At 39.1% G+C, this 9914-nt stretch overlaps 1 non-coding gene across 1 annotated transcript; it reads right to left on the reverse strand.

Moving 5' to 3' along the window:
- Positions 1-4525: 4525 nt before the first annotated feature.
- LOC117804289 lies at positions 4526-4634 on the reverse strand. Its single transcript, XR_004628629.1, has one exon. It is a non-coding gene; the product is annotated as a U6 spliceosomal RNA (small nuclear RNA).
- Positions 4635-9914: the final 5280 nt, after the last annotated feature.

Genomic DNA, 9914 nt, shown 5'->3' on the forward strand with positions numbered 1-9914 from the left:
AGTCTGGGGAACTGAGAACAAGGAACTGGTCTGGCCACTCCAGTACCTCGGAACACCAGAACAGAAGGAATTCAAGAAGGGGGCGGTGGTAGTCAGTAGCTTCAGATACATACAGGTAAACACAATTTTGGTAAGATTTATGAAAGTATTGACATGACTGGAAACAGAGACTGGAATTTCTGGGGCTCCAAAATCATAACAAAAAGTGGTGAAAAAATTCATGAGGCTTCCTGTGTTGGGAGGCCAGAATTTGTATCCCAGCAACCTGTATGATTTGTGTTGCATTCTAGGCTAACCTCAAAAAGGCGAAGAGTTGTGCTGGGGAAGTTAAGGAGCTCCATGGGAAAAACAATGTGATACCTTAAACATCACATTTACATGTTTGATCCAAGCTCACACAAAATAAATTCTATATAATGGGATTGGGGGATGTAGGTATGCATTTCCTGAGGACCTAATCTCTTTTTTATTGATGATAAATAATTTGTAAAATTCAGATTGGCATCATACTGTGTTAGACCCAGAGTTGCTTAATGTCTATGCACTAGAGGGAGGTTGCATTTCTTTCAGGATCATTGAAGGCCTACTGGTGAGGAACAGGATAGTAAAAATAGACTAAAAAATATTTTTAAGGAAAAAAAGGGAGAAATGTAAATGCAGATATCTAGCATTCAAGCTATTATTGTACCCAGCTTAGCATCAAATATCTGCTGGTAGATAGGGAGTGGGCATTCCACAGTATTCTTGCTCATTTGTAGCTTACTCTATTATGTTTTAATATTAATATGTAGCAACTTTGATGCACATTTTTTACTTGATTCATCTGGTTCATTTACAGAAGTAAGCTCCCACACTAATGTAGGTGCAAATGATTGCCTGTATTACATGAAAAAGGCTCTGTTCTAAGTGTTATTGGCACTCAAAGCTATCACTAGTAGATAGCCTCCCAGACAAGGCCTCCAAAATCTATTTAATTCATTTTGTAGCTACTCTGAGAGACCTGGTGGACTGGAGATCACTTGGACATTAAGCCTGAGCTCCCCATGAACCCTAGAGCCTCTGGGCTATATGTTCCCCTGAGAGCCTGTCAGCCAAAACTGGGGTCTCTTATAGTGGCAGGACAGGACAGACTCACTCCCAGAGGTAGGAAGGGGAAGGGAGGAGATAGGCAGACCAGTACTGTCACTCCACGGTGAGCCTTGAAGACTGAAAACTGCCTGAAAATCATTAGTTGTCAACTTACCGCTGGTGCAGACCCAATAAAGCAGATGCTTGATTTGTTCAAAAATAGAAAGATGGATGAGTGAGTGATATTCTAGAGTAAGGAAAGCAGTGAAGCAGTGTTTCTTCTTCTTTTCTTTTCCCCCTTGTTTTACAATATACCTGTCTCAATCTGACATTATTTTTAAACAGACTAGCTACTTCTATGCTGGACAAGGAGTGTATTCTGATATGCAAATTCGGGCTATATTAAATGAATAGAAAGGAAGGCTGTGATCAAAAGATAACATTTTCTCCCTACACATAGTTTCCATTTTCATCAATTCCCCAAGCTCCTCAAAGTTTTAAGTTCTTATTTTTGTTCTTATTTGAAGAAAGGTAACTATTTGCCTGGATGGACTTGTTGCCTGTAGAAAAGGATGCATTGCAAGGCATTGGGAATTCGATGAAGAAAGAATATTATATAACTTCATAGAGCATAAGTTGAGAAAATACCATTATATATATACTTTTAGGTAAATACCAAAAGGAATGTTTAAGTTTTCTTCCTTTACCCTTCAGAGTGAATTCTTATTAGGGATCTGTACAATTAAATAACAAAGGAACAGGCAAGGGTACACAGGGTTTGGGAAAAGTTACTTTTTGTTGGAAAAACTAGATTGGGTTAACTCCAACCTACACTTAAACCAGGGCAGCACATAGCTACAGAACTTATTGCAAACCTGTGTCCTCAGGCCCCTGTCATACATAACACCCCTTTCTCGTGGCTGACATACATTTTAACTTCTAAAAGCTTCTTAGTTACAAGAATATTTTTATTTTATTTTAGTAAGAAAGCCTCCACTTGAGAAAATGTGACACCACTTAAGAAGTGTTTCTTCCTTCCTCTTACTGCTCTGATAAGTCTTCCAGAAGCTCAAAAATTAGTGGCAGCTTCCTGTTGAGAAGACACTGTCAAATTAAGCAATTGAACATTTTTGCAGTATGACCTGAAATTCCCATTTTTGGTAGTATTGTCACAAAGTTGCATCACAGGTACATGGCTCAGTTGTGAAAGTACATGGCTCGGTTACCAGAGTCACCACTGGTTAGAGACATTACCCGAGGGACCAGACCTAGTAAAGGAATGAGAGACACTTGTGATTTTGATGGAATGCCTGTGTGGGGTTCCATTTATGCAGAACTCAAGAGTGGCTTCCTTGAAGATCTGTGTTGATGTTACTGTTTGGTCATCTCAGTTTTGATAGAATCTCTTAAGATTATCAGTGGGTGTTCTTTTGGCCAGGGTTCTATGTCAAGTAATATTTTGTAGTTCGGAGATTTGATAACCTACAAAAGCCCTTCTGTGAAGAAATTTTCCTTGAAATCACAATCCTATTTAAATTCTTTGGCAGTAATTTCCCATCATACACTCTTTCATAAATGCAGACCCCATCTACTCCAATCTACGTTTTTATTGACTTAATATAAAATAATATCCAAATTAAATATAGGAATCATCATCTTTAAATTCTTGTTAATCACATTATTGCAATCATTAAATTTATAATATATCAAATGTTATAAATAATTCATAACAATGAAAATAGTCATTAATTACTATTAATTTCACAGCATCCCAAATTTCATATTGCTATTGTTAAGTCACCCTTGAGGATCGCTGATCCACTGATGATTATGGTAATGTAATCATTGACCTGTATTTAATTTTGCATCACATAGATCTTACAATCTAAATGTGGCAGCTAAAACCAACCTCTCTTTGATTCATTGTTCTTAGGATGTCAAAATCTTATATGAAACCAATTCTTTGCTTCCTTTGTACCCAGAGAAAAATCACTAAATAGTTAAGGTTGCGTGCTATCTTAATTCTTGATCAAAGTTGAAGCAGCACTTATTAACAACTTCTGGTTTCTATGAAGAAAGATATTTCCCTTAATGTTCTTTACTCTGTCCTACTCAGGGCAAGAGAATTGACTTTTCTGATTAGAAAGTTTGAGGGGAAGATCTGAGTGTGCCCCTGTCTCAGTCCTTCATTTTCCCTTTCTTACTGTGATGTGTCCAACTGCAAAGAGTACACATTCTGCTCTGACCCTCCAAGCTGTCTAAATTTCAGGGACAGACTCAACCTGTAGGGAGATGGGGAATTGAGGTGTCCTTAAGTGACCCATCCCTGATCCAGTAATTGGTACATGGGCTGAGAATCTTGAGAAATAAGTAAGAAGTGGAATTTGGGAAGAAAAGCAATGCTCAGAGATTGAGACTTTGGAATGGATCAGGCCACGGTTTTTTATTGTGTTGAGTTTGGCAGCTGTGGGTGTCTATATTGTGTTATGCTGCCCATTTTAACAATTGTGGGCAGAGTTGAGGGTGGTGAAATGGGCTTTTTCTTTTTAATTGGTGAGTTGGGCTTTTAACTCATGTGGTCACAACAAATGTGACCACAAATGTGTAAAGTATAGGCTGCTTCAGTTTGACTTAGTATTACAAGAAAGCTGGGATAGAATTAGACCTTTCAGGTGTTGGTTAGACAGACAATATTTGCTCTATTGACAGTGTTTTCCAGCCAGATCACTAGGCAGGAATTTTAATGTCAAGGGATCTAAGTTCTGTATATCTTACAGAACACTCATGGTGTTTGAGGTTTCGGTTGTACCTGACAGGTTTAAGTAGGCAGCTCTGAACTGACCACCTAAATTCCATTTTATATTGTAGATCAAAAGAACACAAGGGAGGCTGTCAGCTAAGTTTGGGTTAATGTGGCTTATCATAAGTGTGGGTTTTTCCCTATCATATTACTTCAAATTGATTCTATCTTTCTTTCTTTCTTCTTTCTTTCTTTCTTTCTTTCTTTCTTTCTTTCTTTCTTTCTTTCTCTTTCTTTCTTTCTTTCTTTCTTCTTTCTTTCTTTTTCTTTCTTTCTTTCTTCTTTCTCTTCTTTTTTTTTTTAAGATTTTATTTATTAGTCAGAGAGAGAGAGAGCACAAGCAGGGGAAGCAGCAGGCAGAGGGAGAAGCAAGCTTCCCACTGAGCAGGGAACCTGATGTAGGACTTGATTGCAAGACCCTGGGATCATGACCTGAACCAAAGGNCTTTCTCTTCTTTTTTTTTTTTAAGATTTTATTTTATTAGTCAGAGAGAGAAAGAGCACAAGCAGGGGAAGCAGCAGGCAGAGGGAGAAGCAGGCTTCCCACTGAGCAGGGAACCTGATGTAGGACTTGATTGCAAGACCCTGGGATCATGACCTGAACCAAAGGCAGACACCCAACCAACTGAGCCACCTAGGTGCCCCTTTCTTTTCTTTTTTAATATGGAATGCTTCACAAATTTGCATTTTATCCTTGTGCAGGGGCCATACTAATCTTCTCTGTATCATTCCAATTTTTTAGTATATGTGCTGCTGAAGTGAGCACTTGCTCTGGATTTCTTAATGACAGAATCTCTATCTTTGACCTTAGTTTTCGAGAGCCAAACTCAGCGTCTAATTGAAGAAGTGTGGTAGATTTTACTAATGAAACAACGAAAGAGTTTGAAGCCCTTATTATGACAAAAACATGCAAAATTTTTCAATGACTTAATAAAATTATTGCAGACCCAGAACCTAGGAAGATAATGAAAAAGATATTCTCCCGGAATTTCCTGTTTCTAAGGATCAAATTTGCCTAGAAAGTCAATAAGGAGCTGGAGTAATCTGAAATTAGTTCTTCAAATAGAGAGGTCTTATTCAGTCCAACTAATAAAAGTAATAGAAGAAATAAAATGAAATAAAAACTTAAAAGGCTGATGAACAAAAAGAGAAAGAGAACCTTAAGTGAAACACAGATATTAGGAGAAAATGAGACCTCGAGAGCTTGAGGTCAGCTCTGACCTATGTAAAGGGGAAGATAAGATGTATCCAGGCTTACCTACTGTTAAAGGGACAATTTGAAGAAGAGGACTTGTTTTGCATAGTAACTAGATCAGAAAAACTAACATAAACCCCAAACAATATAACAGAGAAAGAAGAGCAACATTTCAAGCACTGACTAGAATGATTGCCTGAGGGAGCCAGTTCTCAGGACTCAGCAAGAAAGGTGTTTTGGTTTTTTTTAAGTTTCTATTTAAATTCCAGTTAGTTAACATACCATATAGTTAACATAGTGTAATGTTAGTTTCAGGTGTACAATACAGTGATTCAACACTTCCATACAACACCCAGCGCTCATCCCCATGACCTATTTCACTCATTCTCCCAACCCAGCTCCCCTCTGGTAACCAACAGCTTGTTGTCTAAGTTTCAGCTGTAGAGTCTAAACCAGGAATGGGTGGGAGACCACCTTTACTCTTTCTTGCTGATTGTCCTCTCATCTCCCAATGTAGCATATTGCCTGCATCCCAAATTCAGGTTACTATCCCATCAAGAAGAGATGATAAGATCTATGTACATAAAATCTCTTTTTTAAAAAAAGATTTTATTTATTTATTTGAGAGAGGGAGAAAGAACATGCATGAGTCAGGGGGAGAGGCAGAGGGAGAAGCAGATTCTCCACTGAGCAAGGAGCCCAATGTGGGACTCGATCATCCCAGGACCCTGAGATCATAACCTGAGCCAAATGCTTAACTGACTGATCCACCCATGTGCCCCTGTAAAGACTCTTCAACTATGAGGCATTGTTAAGGAGACTTCTGAAGAGGATCTCAGAGATGAGAAATACTAAGTTCCAAAAGTGGTGTGGTAGCATTCATGGAACACAAGGGGTAAAAGCAGGAGAAATGATGATACAATTTATTTAACTAGTTGTGTAATATTTTGTTGCTTAAAAATACTTTTATACACATCATTTCCCTGGAGTCTCACAATGCCCTGTGATACAGGATTGATTACTTCCAGAATTATCGATGGTGGAACTGAAGCTCAGCAGGTTTTTACTTGCTAAAGGGCATTCAACTAGTAATTGAGTTATAGTCCAGATCTCTGAGTTATGCCATTTACTTCATTTCTCTGAACCAACTATTCTTCCCAGCCCTTAGATGTGTTGCTGAGCCTGAGGAATGAGCAATGATAATGTAGGACCTAGATAATGAAGTAAGATAAAAATATTTTGCACTAATATTATGAAAGAGAGCAAGAGATCAAATTTGATACTTTGGCATTTTAAGAAATCCTTGAAGAGTGACTGTATGTGGTTTGAGGAACTAACAGTGTTTTAAACCAAGATTTTAAACATATTCAAGCAGATTCAGAAAATTATGGTACATGATAAAAACACTCCTCCTCCAGCCAGCCTGCACAGTTATTATTATGAATAATTTATATTTCTCTTGGGGATTTTGCTATTTATTGCTCTCAATTATTTGCTTTTCAAGTGCCACTATAGATTCTCTGGGAAAACCCTTGAGAGAAGGAAGTTGTCACGCTGGGGGAAGCATCAGCCTGATGACTCGCTGGCACTGAAGCTGCGGGTCTGCGGGTGACAGCAATTACCCTTCATTAGCCTGGAAGAGCTGGTGGAGCAAAGTTCTTCTAAATGGGCACTTGACATGGGCATTAACTATCTTTTCCAAAGAAAAATTTCTTTGGGGGAGTGTGTACAAAAATTGAAGGGGAACATTGAAAAGAGAGGAGAATCACAAGCTGTTTTTATTCTTTGTACTAAATCAAATAATATTTTATTAAATAGCCTAAGAACAATGTGGGCACTGAAAAGAGGAGGTTAGGGGATGCTGATATCTGAGTTCTGTTACAAAGGTGCCATTAGCCCACTAGGATTTTTGTGCCATCGATTCTTAATTTGTAAAGTGGTGTGGGAGGTGGTAATGAGGAAGAATTGGACCAAGAATATAGGAAATCTTAGTTCAATACCAGCGGGGTGAGACTGAACAAAAGACGATCTAAGTACAGAAAAAGAAATATCTTGAAGTGATTGACTCAGGCAGTCTAAGTTAAATCCACAATCTTTTTAGTTGTCCTTTTGGCACCCAGGGAAAAGTGGTCAAGACTTAAAGTTCTCTAGGATCGTAGGAACTGAATGACTGTGAGCAATTCAGATCTGTTGCCATAGCTCTAGACTGCCTCCTTACAGGGGTGAGGAGGGGGTTGCGGGGGCATGGTTCTCAGATGCAAACAGGGCAGCCATCTGGGTCATGGATGATACACAGATGGCATGCATTAATGCCAATCATCTGTGGCTTCCAGATTCTTTGGCATTGCCAGTTCCTCACCCATTGTTAAATGTCTTTAATACTTAGCCTAGTCTGGGGGTGACTTTAGAGTTCAAGATAGCTGACCAGCTGTGTGAACTTCTTAGCCTCTTAGACCCTGAGTTTTCAATGAGAAGGTTGTGCTATAGGACCTCTACATATTTTACTACTGCATGCATTCTTTGGTGTTCTGAATTATTCCTCAGACTCTCATCTCCTGGGGTCCAGGTCAAAAGTTAGTTCCCACATAAGAACTAGGAGGATCGGTAGGGGAAGAAAGGGATAAAGAAAAGGGGGGTAATCAGAAGGGGGAATGAAACATGAGAGACTATGGACTATGAGAAACAAACTGAAGACTTCAGAGGGGAGGGGGTGGGGGAAGGGGATAGACTGGTGATGGGTAGTAAGGAGGGCACGTATTGCATGGTGCACTGGGTGTTATACGCAACTAATGAAGCATCAAACTTTACATCGGAATCTGGGGATGTACTGTATGGTGATTAACATAATATAATAAAATTAAATTAAAAAAAAAAAGTTAGTTCCCAAACACAGTACACAGTGTGTGTGTGTGTGTGTGTGTGTGTGTGTGTTTTACATCACCGAATACCCATAAACCACTATTCCAATGAACTGGAAGAGTCAAGCTGATGCTTCTCAAGAGAGGAGGTAATTTGGATATAAAACCAGCAACATGATTCTTTGTACAAATCCAGAAATCTCTATGAGGGTTAACCAGGTACTCCCAATCCTTAAAGTCAACAGATTATGCCAATATGCTAATATGTTCCTTTAAAAAGCACAGCATGGTACTATGATCAGTAAAGGAATACGAAGTTGGCAGCATCGGAGCTCTGCAATTAATTGGAATCATTAATGAGATAAAGGTGAATTAGACATTATTTCTATTCATGAAACCAAGACCCTTTCTGTTGATTTGGGAAGGACTAAAGACTCAGCAAGTGCATGTTTAGATAAACTATGTTAGCAGTAAAGTAGTAAGTATATGTGTGTATATATACACACTTTGACAAATTAATTAAATCTAATTTTTCCTTTATTTTATATTTTATTTTATAAGTTGCAGTACAACATCCCTTCTGAAAGCTAAAGATTGGTGTGTGTGTGTGTGCACATGAGCACATTTAGAACAAGTAGAACTTGGTCTAGAAAAGCCAGGTCACTGGTCATGCAGGTCCATGACTCACGGAAGGACACTGCCCTCCAGAGACTGGCCTCATTCTCCTCCCTCCAAGTCCTACTTGGTCTGCACAGACACTGATGCTGGCACATTAGTTAAGTCTCTGCACAAAGCAGGTGTAACATCACTGTCATATTCAGGGTAGTGTTCCCAATCTGTTCTTCTGGGGTGCAAACTGAACTGCTATTTATCACCCCCACTAGCAAAGCATGTAACACTTGAGTTAGAAATAAAATTATTATTTACCTTGTATAAACCCTGGAGTCAGAACTTGGGTGGGTTGGATGGTGGTGAGCCCTAAAGTGAATAAAAAGCAAGCAAGGCCCATGCTTATCTTAGGATTCTTGGGCACAGATGAACTGTCCCTGATAACATGGAGCTTTCTCTCTGAAGAGAAGCTGTGATGGTTAATTTTAGGTGTCAGTTTGACTAGGTCACAGGGTGTGAGGATGTTTGGTTAAATATTATTTCTGGATGTGTCTGTGAAGGTTTTTCTTGATAAGATTAGCATTTGAATTGGTAGACAGAACAAAGCAGATTGCTCTCCCATATGGAATCATCCAATCCATTGAGGACCTAAATAGAACATAAAGGTGAAAGAAGCCAGAGTTCACTCTCTCTGATTGAGCTAAGACATGGGTCTTCTCCTGCTTTCCTACTGGGGCTTTACCATAAGTACTTCTGGTCCTTATGTCTTTGGACTGTACCCCTAGATTCTCTGGGTCTTCAGCTTTCAGACAGCAGATTGTGGAACTTCTCAGCTTCTGTAATTGCTTGAGCCAAATCCTTAATAATTCTCCTTATACTAGAAATCTCTTTCTAATAAAATCTTTTTCTATATACTGATTCTGTCTCTTTGGATGACTAGTACAGATGCTTTTATGATTGGATTTCCATAGTCACCAGTCACATGAGACAGAAGCCATTTGGTCAGTGGGAAGCCTTACCAATAATGTTCCCAATAAAGAGTTCCCAATAATTCCCAAACTGACCCAGCCCCAAAGGTCATGGGTCTACTTCTCTACTGCTGCTATTTGGTGATTGGCCTACTTCCAGATTGACTGTTCTGAACCAGGAGGCAGCCCTTTCTTTGCTTTTTGGCATGAGAAACAGCAGTTCGAGATAATGGGGAGGATTGGTCTATAATATTACATATAATTTTTGGCAGATCCCAACCTAGTCTGCTTTGTGTATTTTCGGGACAACAAACATTTTTTAATCCAGAGACAATACAGGGTGACTGTGTATCTCAGTGGGTTAGGCTTCCAACTCTTGGTTTCAGCTCAGTTTGTGATCTCAGGCCTGTGAGATT

The sequence above is a fragment of the Ailuropoda melanoleuca genome, chromosome 10 (assembly GCF_002007445.2).
Source record: "Ailuropoda melanoleuca isolate Jingjing chromosome 10, ASM200744v2, whole genome shotgun sequence".
Classification (NCBI taxonomy): Eukaryota; Metazoa; Chordata; class Mammalia; order Carnivora; family Ursidae; genus Ailuropoda; species Ailuropoda melanoleuca.